A 10,374-nucleotide genomic window follows, 5' to 3' on the forward strand; every position below is an offset into this window, starting at 1 on the left:
CATGAACCAGATAAGCTGATTTAAATCAAGCAGGGTGCACAGATGAAATGTACATCCAGGTATGTTGAAAAGTCACAGGCAAAAAAACCCACACCAAAATTTGACAGGTAAATATATCATAGAATCCTAGACTATCCTGAGATGGAAGGGACCCACAAGGATCATCCAGCCCAGCTCCTGGCCTTGCACAGATGCCCCAACAATCCCATGCTACGCCTCTCCTGGAGCTCTGGCAGCCTTGGAGCCATGACCATTTCCTGAGGAGCCTGTTCAATGCCCAGCCATCCTCTGGGGGAAGAACTTTTCCCTGATATCCAACCCAACCCTGCCCTGACACAGCTCTAGCCCTTCCCTGGGTCCTGTCCCTGGTCACCACAGAGCAGAGATAAGTGCCTGCCCCTCCTCTTCCCCTCGTGAGGAAGCTGCAGAACTGCTGTGAGCTCTGACCTAGTCTCCTCCAGCTGAACAGACCAAGTGCCCTCAGCCACTCCTCACGTGGCTTCACCTCTAGGCCCTTCCCCATCTCCATAACCCTACTTTGGACACTCTTTGAGAGCTTTAGTCAGTCTTTCTGATATTGTGGTACCCAAAGCTGCCCCCAGGAAAGATGAGGCTGCCCAAGCCCAGAGGAGAGTGGGACAATTCCTTCCCTGGTCCAGCTGGTGATGCTGGACCTGGTAAGATCATTATCATTATAGAAAATAATTTTTGGCTTTCTTGTCAAGCCCTGAAAGCTTTGAAAGAACTTCCATTCAGGAAAGAGCTTCACCTCTTTCTATCAATTTTCAAGTGAAATTTGGGGAGTGCCTGTGTTATCCCTGTACTGCCTGTAGTGGAAGCTGGAGAGGCAGATCCAGGAGAACCAAGGCCTCTCAGTCTTTGTGTAGCTCATAATCATAGTTCCTAAATACCTCCCCAAATCCTACTGATATCAGACATTCACCTGTGCATTCAGACACACATCCTAAATAATGCCCTCTGAGGAGGAAAACCAGGGACATCATTTCACAACTTCATCACTTCAGAGGGGCTATACTGTATGAAATCAGCAGCTCAGTAATGAGTGACCCCTCACAGTGATTTTTCTCCAGAAGGTCAGTTTAAATAAAAGTATCAAATGTCAATTTTAAACTTAGAAACACACTTTTTTTTTTTTTTTTTTAGTAATGCAGAACTTTTGATTTCAGAGTAATCCAACTCACTGGGATTTCTATGTAGCATCTTTTTTTATTCTTCTAAAATAAAAAACAGACCCACTGTCTACAATATACATATATTTTTAATAAAGCACAAAGCCTTTCAGATAAACCCAAAGGTCAATCTGAAATCTTCTGCAGAACCCTAGGTACTCTGAGGTTCTATAAATTAATTACTTGCTTAGTATTTATGCAGAAACCTGTAAGATACTCCTGTAATTTTAAAATGTTAATTTCTTATCTTTGCAGTAATAATGATGATACTGCTTTCATTAAAAGTTGCCATCATAAAATCATAAACTCATAGAATATCCTCAGTTGGAAGGGACCCACAAGGATCACTGAAGCCCAAATCCTGGCCCTGCACAGGACAGACCCAAGAGTCACACATCTTAATTCTACTTCTCCAAAGAAATTTAAATAATGGTTAGTGTGATAAAAATATCAAATGGAATTGATGGCAGATGGCACAACTGACCAAACTGTCTTCTTTCTGTTTTCTAATAGTTATTTTCAGCTCCTCACAACAGGTATGTCACAACCTAATACAAACATTTGTACATCAAACAGTAAAAAAAAAGCCAACCATTATTACCTTAGAATGGACTCTTATTTCTTCTAATTTGTAAACAAGAGTTACTGAAGAAGCTGAAATCACAGCAGCTCTCACTGCTTCTTTCTTGCTTTTCCATGACAAAGCTCCATGTTTTAAATCTGTCTCCACTGAACTGTTCTCTTTGTAATTTAAACCTAACACTGAAATTAATCTGATCCAACCCATGCCCCTCTGTGAACAAAAGCCTGGGCTGACTAATGATTTTTAGAGTGAGCTGGCTGGAATCAAGTCCCAGGTTGTTTTACCACGTTCCCCAGCACTGACACAAACCAAATTAAGCTGAGTAGGGAAGTTGATGCACCATGCAATCTTTGAAGACTTTGCACAAGCACATGTTTGTCAATTAGGCCCAGCAGGGTTGCAAACCCATCCCTTGTGGTGCCTCATTTGCTTTGCTTTCCTTCCTTCCATTTTTAAATTCTTTTTCAAAGACACAGCCACAGCTTTAGCGCACCTGCTCTAAACATGAACTGTCTGATGGGGGTAAATCGAAGGTAATTCCCAGTGTTACTGAGAATCCCAACAGTACCCCTGAGCATCACACTCACAGCTCCCCCTTAGCACTCAAAACTCTTGGCAATCCTGCAATGAGTGTTTCTAAGTAGTCTTAGAAACTCTGTTTACACTCTAATCCTCTATGGACCCCTTAGATATTCCATCAGCAAATGCCTGCAGCAGGAGCAGCCTCAGCTTGGAATATTAAAGGAACAGACCTCTGCGATCTTTTATTCAAGCGCTCCTGACAGACTCCATGGGAAAATAGCTAATGCTCAATCTCAATTCATTATTTTCTTCACTTTTCTTATGAAAATGATAAAGCAATTCATGTTTTAAAAATATGCAGGAAAAATTGCAGACACAAACTTTACTAAAGTGAAAGAAAAGTTTTTAAAAAGTAGAGGATCACTGCCAGCCTTAAAACAATAAAACCACAGCAGGTTTTGAATTAAAAAAGATAAAAGAAATCTTCAAATCAGCTTTTCTTTTTTAATCATGGCATCATAAATTAGCCTGCATTGGAAGGAACCATTGGAAGTTCCAACCCCCTGCCATGTTCCCATCACCCAGTTCCAACACCTTCCACTATCCCAGACTGCTCCAAGCCCCATCCAGCCTGGCCTTGGACACTTCCAGGGATCCAGGGGTAGCCACACCTTCCCCGGGAATCATGTGCCAGGGCCTCACACCCTCACAGGGAACAATTTCTTCCTAATATCCAATCTAAACCTCCTCTTCGTCAGTTTGAAGCCATTCCCCTTTGTCCTGTCACCCCAGACCCCGGTAAAGAGTCTCCATCTTTCCTGTAGGCTCCCTTCAGGCACTGGAAGGCCACAATGAGGTCACCCCAAAGCCTTCTATTCTCCAGGCTGAACAATCCAGATTTTTTCAGACTTTCTCCAGGGGAGGAAAATCAGTTTGACATGAAAGTGCCAGTGAACCATTTAATAGAAAAGGCACATGACAAATGTAATTAGAATGAGTGGATAAGTACAGGAATGAACTTCAGCTCTGCAGATGAACTTCCTAATTGTTACCAGAAAATAAGGTCCAGATCAACATGGAAAAAAATCAACCAAACAACGCAAACAGTAACAACAACTGAAAAAAGAAGTCTCTGACTTCCCAACTTTTGGAATTAGCCTCCTGAAAGAAATCACCTCTCTCTCCCTACCTCACTTCACTCATAACCTCAATCATCACAACTGCAATTGCATGGCTCCTTCTAAAACAAAAATAAGGACAGTACTGTTCCTATATTTTTGAATAGACTTAAAACCAGATCTATTGATTAGGTGTAAATATGGAAAGGATGCAAGTTCCAAGTACATCCCTGTGTCCACACTTTCCTCTAGACCTGCTCTGAGTGTTTTGGATAGCTCTGTCTTCCTGCAAGGGCTGTATGTGAAGCCCAAAGATTTTATTTAGGGAGGCTGGACTGCTTTCTGCTGGAATCTACTTTTAGCTCGTGCAAGATGCCTACATTTAGCTACACAGGCCAAAAGCCAATTTTCAGGGATGCTTCAGGCACTTGGGCATATGAGGAATGCAGCTGGATGCTTGGTGCAGTGGCTCACAGCTGTCTACTTCCTCCCGCTCCTAGCCAGTGGACAGCACTGGAAGCTCCTGGGATTCAAACTGCTGTCTGCATTTCAAATGCTGTGTACTCAGTTATGTCTTGAATAACCTAGTCAGCCTCCTTTTCTCCCGGCTAAACACCCTCAGCCACTCCTCACAGAACTTACTCTTTAGCTAAATATCTCTGTATCTGCATATGCTGAATTTTAATACATTAATCTCAATGTATGGAAGATAAATGTGCATCAAGTCCATGCTTGGCACATGTGTATTGCTATCATTAATTAAAACACAGATTCTAAGGATAATTTTGCCTTACTTTCTCTTTGGGGAGGAGGAATTTGTCAGTAATCATCCCCCAGTGGTGTTTCAGGAGAAATATGTATTTATTAAAAGAGCTTTCCAACTATTTGTAGAAAACATTTTAATAATACTCAATGTACATTATAAAATCTCAGAATATTAAGGAGATTTCAAAGGAGAACTGTTTCATTCACATTATTTCATACAAAGAATAATTAGAATTAAAGTAGATGATTTCAAGCAGTGACTTCAAATCTAAACAATTATGTGTCTGTAATAGTGCAATGTCACTCCCACCACACCAGCCCTGTGTTTTCAGGTGTGTTACCACAGCCTTGTCTCACATTTTGCACAACAATACTCACTTTACACCCTGTGTGAGACCTCCCTGCATGTTCAGCTACAGAGTGCAAAATAATGTCATCATCAGGACAGTAATAAATCGTATCACATTGATGCCTGGAAGTAAAACAACACACTTTCGAGATAATATTAGTATAGGAGGTAATACAAAGGCTGGTCTTTATTGGAAGCTTCCAAGGGGCAGATATGGAAAATGCCCAAATGTGCACCCCCACATGGGGTGAATACAGTTTTATAAGTTTAGCAAATTAGCATAATTGACAAAAATCCCCAATTAGAGACATAAGGGGTGAGGTAATTCCTCCCCAGTTCAACCCTCTCTGAATCCTCCCACCTCAGACAGTAACTAAACTTTGTTTATGAAAATGTGTCTCGAAGAGCTGTTTTCAACCTTGGTTCCCAGGAAGAATCAAGATAGGATAGCCTAATACCACCAGCTTGGAGTTCTGGAATGAGTTTTGTCTTTCTGCCTATGGAAGAGGTAGGGCAAAATACCAGAACTAGCTACAGATACAATAATAGGCTACAGAGCTACAAATGTATGTGTAAAGAATATAGAGAATATGTAATTTAAAAGAATCATTCTGGCAACAACATGTTAACAAACCCAAAATTTGCTCATAAATCTGCTTTCTTCCTTTGGACAGAAGAAATGAAGAGTGTACATAGGAGCTACTGCAGTATGGGCTGGGTAACATCTCAGGAATTATACAGATCAAAATTTGGGAGTTAGGCAGTGTTCCCACTTAGGAACAGGCTGTAATGTGTGGAGGACAGAATGCTTCCCATCACTTCAATAACACACTTCCCCACTCATTTGGGAGCAGCTGGAAAAATCTGTCTCCAAATTTCTTTGACAAGAAAGATGAATCAAAGCAAGTCAGGAAAGGGGAAGGAGAAGCCGATCCCAGACAGGCTCTAAAGGGGACACAGTTCAGCAGGGAATGTATTCTCCATTATCACTTATTATTGCAACCTCACTGGGGCTAATGAAGATAGAGGGCACGAAGGTGATGGATGACGAGAATCAGACTTTATTCTATACACAACCATCCAAATTAAAGGTGGAAAACACATCTCCTACAGGCCATGATTCTTCTTAAAATGATCACTTCCAAACTATTCAGTGCTACATCTCTTCCTGATTTGAATATTCCCAGGATTGTTGGCAGCTCTCCACATTTGCAGTTCCTCTGCAGGTAACCTAAATGCAGCCAGCTCTGGGTAAATGTATCTCATCTGCCTTTGATTTACGGGCAAGATTCATCCTTCCTAGAACAGGCTTTGAGTAGGTGGAAGGGGAGGTGGAATGGGTGGGGGCACCAGAGAAGGAAAATGAGCTTAGAAGTGTTGCACTTAATGATCTTTCCCTCAAGCATAACAGCTGGCCTGCCTTCCCAAAACCTGGCAGTAGCTTCACGGCTACATTTGCACAGCCAAGTGAACATAGTCAAAGGGATTAACTTTTACAACGGAATGGAGCTCTACCTAAAATCACTACAGGACATCTAGATATTATCAGAGATTATTTACAAGGGCATGGAATGACAAGACAAGGGGGAAAGGCTTAAAACTGACATACAGTAGGTTTAGATTGGATATTTTGAAAAAATTCTTTCCTGTGAGGGTGGTGATGCATACTAAAACTCTGTATCTATGGGTATGAAGACATAGCAGATGCATCGTAATACTCAGAATCATATACATAGAATATGGATACATAGAATACATAGAATCATGGAATGGTTTGGGTTGGAAGGGACATTAAAAACCATCCAGTTCCACCCCACTGCCATGGGCAGGGACACCTTCCACTACCCCAGGCTGCTCGGAGCCCCATCCAGCCTGGCCTTGGACACTTCAAGGGATGGGACGACCACAGCTTCTGTGGGCAACCTGTGCCAGGGCCTCAGCACCCTCACAGGGACAGTGACTCCACCACCTTCCAGCAGAGCCCATTCCAATGTCTAATCATGCTTTCTGTGAAGAAGTTTTTCCTGACAACATTGTCCAGTTGCTGCCTCATTTCAATACAGAAAAGCACCATGGCATTTTGACTTACTGGGGAGCTCAATTTGGGCCTCCAGCTTCTGAGGCTTATGCAGTTCTCTTAACTTCTGTTGTCCTGAATGCATCCCTTCTCCTGACTTAAATGCTGGAGAAGATCACAGAACCCCAGAAAGTGTCAGGTTAGAAGGGACCACAGGAGGTCATTCTAGTCCCACCTCGCTGCTCCAGCAGGGCAATCCCAGAGCACATGGCACAGGATTGTGTCCAGACGGTTCTAGAATATCCCCAGCAAAGAGACTGCACAGCCTCCCTGGACAATCTGTTCAGGGCTCAGTCACTGCACAGGACAGAAGTTCTGCCCTGTGTCCAGGGGGAACTTCCTGGGCATCAGTTCCTGACTGTTCCTCTGGTGTCATTGCTGGGCCCCTGGAGCAGAGCCTGGCCCTGCTCAGAGCCCTCCCTGCAACCGGGGACAGGGATGAAGGCTCCTCTCAGCTGGGGCTCCTCTGGAGGCTGAACAACCCCAGCTCCCTCCGCTTTTCCCTGTAAGAGATGCTCCAGTCCCTATAAATCATCTCTGCAGCCTCCACTGGCCCCACTCCAGGAGCTCCATGTCCCTTCTGTCCTGAGGAGCCCAGAGCTGGGCACAGCACTCCAGATGTGCCTCACAGGGCGGAGTAAAATTTGCCTCTTCTTACATTTTTTGACTTACAGGCAACTCTGTTCCTATGAAATCACAACAGAGACTCTGAAGCAGCTTAACCATGCTCACAAATTGCATCTATATGACTTTTACCCAGGGAGGGGCTGATATACGCTTGAGAAAAATAATAGCAGACCACTTAAAAAGAACTATATGTTAAAGCTTCTAACTGAATTAAATAATGCAATAAATACTTATTATTATTCACTTACCTATGAAAATGTATTGGAGTGACACTGTGTTGCTGATAACACTTGTACAAAGTTAAGATAGTTAAGGCTTACTAATTTCCTTTTTGTTTTTCTGTTCTTGATATTTTGCTCACGCTTGTCATCTGACCATTTGATATGCAAACACTTTGCAAATACAAGTGATAACCATAGAGCTCTACTGCACTGGAATAATAACTTGATGTTATTATGCCCTCTAATGTTGATTTCCTACACAGTTACAGACCTAACATTCTATAAACTGTGCACCTGTCTACTAACCTTTATGCTGGGATGCGGTTCACAAGGTATTTCTGAAAGAACTGCCTGATTATAACTCTTTAGAATCTTCAGCTTAATGAATCCTGCAATGATAATAAAATGAAAACAAGATTTACACAGATTTACTGGAAGTAAAAAAATGTGTAACACCCAGGTGAATCTCTTGTCTATTCAAGGAGGGAAACAGCATCTGTCATCTTTGGCTCCACAAGATGGTCTGTCACCAAGCAGGTAAGTATCATCTGTTTCAATCAGTTCTAATTTCTCATAATTTCTTTATGCATTGGAGTACTGTAATTGTCCCCAAGGGCTGTCAATTTGGTGAGAGGAATTGAGATGCCTGAGCATTAAACAGAGCTTTAATACACTAAGGAACATGTAGATTCCTTTACACTCAAGGCCAGTTAAGCTTTAAGTTCTTCCATGCTCTTATTTAGTTGAGGCTAGAAAAAACTAACCTTAAACTCTTGAGGTTGTTACATTCAAAAACAATTTTAAAAAAACAAACTATGGGGAAAATACAAAATGTAAGAAGAAATTTCAGTTTTTCAATATCCCAAATGTACAGGGAGAACTCGTTCAAAGTCTCCATTTAAATGCACACAAGTACATTTAATGTATTTAATGTATTAAATACACAAGTGTATTTAATGTAAATATGAGGGTGGGAGGACAGATTCAGCACAGCAGAAACAGCCTTGACCCAAATAAGGGTTTTTTTTCATCACAGCTTTTTGGCTTCCTCTCAAGAGAACAATGTCACATCTGAGTGGAGACAGACCAGAAATTCTTTGTAAGCAGCAGGACAGTGTTTTAAATGCAAAGAGCAGGGTTTTGCACAGAGGGTCACCAGAAGGGGTTTCAGAATCCTGTTTTCACCTTTGTAGTTTGCACTGATATGCTTCAAGTCTGTTGAGTAAAAGAAAGTTGGAACAACAAAAGTGATCTGACATGAAAGAATAAATTTATCTGCTTAGAGCAAATTATACCCAATGCCTCTATTGAACATTAAAGAGCAGTTTATGGAATTCCTGATGCAATTGATCTCAGGAAATGGCATTTGGATATTTTTTTTTCTATTAGAAAAATAATGGGAAAATATTCAGTTTCCTTATTAAATCCCATGTCGCTGAATAAGCATTAAGATACATCTTTATTATTTAGCCACTTTAAAGATACACAATTTCACATTAACAGAACATCTGAAAATAACCAATACAGACCTGGGAAATCAAGGTTTTGGACCTTCTGAAGTACATAAAGAAATAATCACATTCTGAAAGTTTCTGAAACAAAACTAAATTCTGCTTTCTTCAGAAATAATGAAAGCTGAAACAGTGACCTTTGCCTGATAATAACCTGATTGCTAACGCATCAAGGGCCAACAGACAACCAATCTGCAACGAATCAACAAAACCATTAACAGAAGGCTTTGCAAAGGCATAGATTACACCTGAAGGATGGGATGTCATCCAGAGGCATCTGAACCAGCTCCAGAAGTGGTCCAAGGGAATCTCACGGGACATAACAAGACCAAGTGCTGGTGCTGCGCCTGGGATCAATCCAGACTGGGAATGAGCAGATGGAGCAGCCCTGGGAGAAGGACCTGGGGATGCTGGTGGGTGAGGGCTGGCCCTGCCCCGGCCATGTGCACTGGAACCCAGAACATCCCCTGTGCTGAGCTGCACCCAATGCCCCATGGGCAGCAGGGGAGGGGGTGATTCTGCCCCTCTGCCCTCCTGAGATCTCCTCTGCAGGGATGCATCCAGCCCTGGAGCCCAGCACAGGAAAGACATGGAGCTGCTGGAGCTAGTCTAGAGAAGGGACACCAAGGGGATCAGAGAGATGGAGCAGCTCTGCTGTGAGAAAAGGCTGAGAGAATTGGGATTGTTCAGCCTGGAGAAGAGAAGGCTTTGGGGTGACCTCATTGTGGCCTTCCAGTGCCTGAAGGGAGCCTACAGGAAAGATGGAGAGAGACTATTGACAAGGGCCTAGAGTGACAGGACAAGGGGGAATGGCTTCAAACTGATAGAGAGGAGGTTTAGATTGGATATTAGGAAGAAATTGTTCCCTGTGAGGGTGTGAGTCCCTCGCACAGGCTGCCCAGAGAAGCTGTGGCTACCCCTGGATCCCTGGAAGTGTCCAAGGCTGGGCTGGATGGGGCTCTGAGCAACATGGGATAGTGGAAGGTGTTCCTGCCCATGGCAGGAGTTGGAACAAGACAATCTTTAAGGTCCCTTCCAACCCCAGCCATTCTATGATTCTATGGTATTCCTTTGTTAATGCAATTCCCTCAATCATGAGTAATACAGGCAGAAATGGAACTGCTGCCCTCCACTGTAATTAATAGTGATTAGATAGGAAATTACTGAACTTGTGGATTAGTAAAAGCTCAGTTTCATTAATCAGTAACAATCACTTCACTGCTTTACAAAACCCCTGACCTTAGCATGCTATCAGGGTCCTGAATGAAGCCCCAGGAGCTCCAAGCAAATTCCTCATTGTCTGTGCCTAATGCTGCTGAGTTCCAGTAAGAGCACACACAGACAAAAATATTTGCAGACTGCAACCAACATTTAAAGTGACCTTCAAAATTAATAAATCAAAAGAATAAAA

The sequence above is a fragment of the Lichenostomus cassidix genome, chromosome 1Ab (assembly GCF_008360975.1).
Source record: "Lichenostomus cassidix isolate B80296 chromosome 1Ab, HeHo_3.0, whole genome shotgun sequence".
NCBI lineage: Eukaryota > Metazoa > Chordata > Aves > Passeriformes > Meliphagidae > Lichenostomus > Lichenostomus cassidix.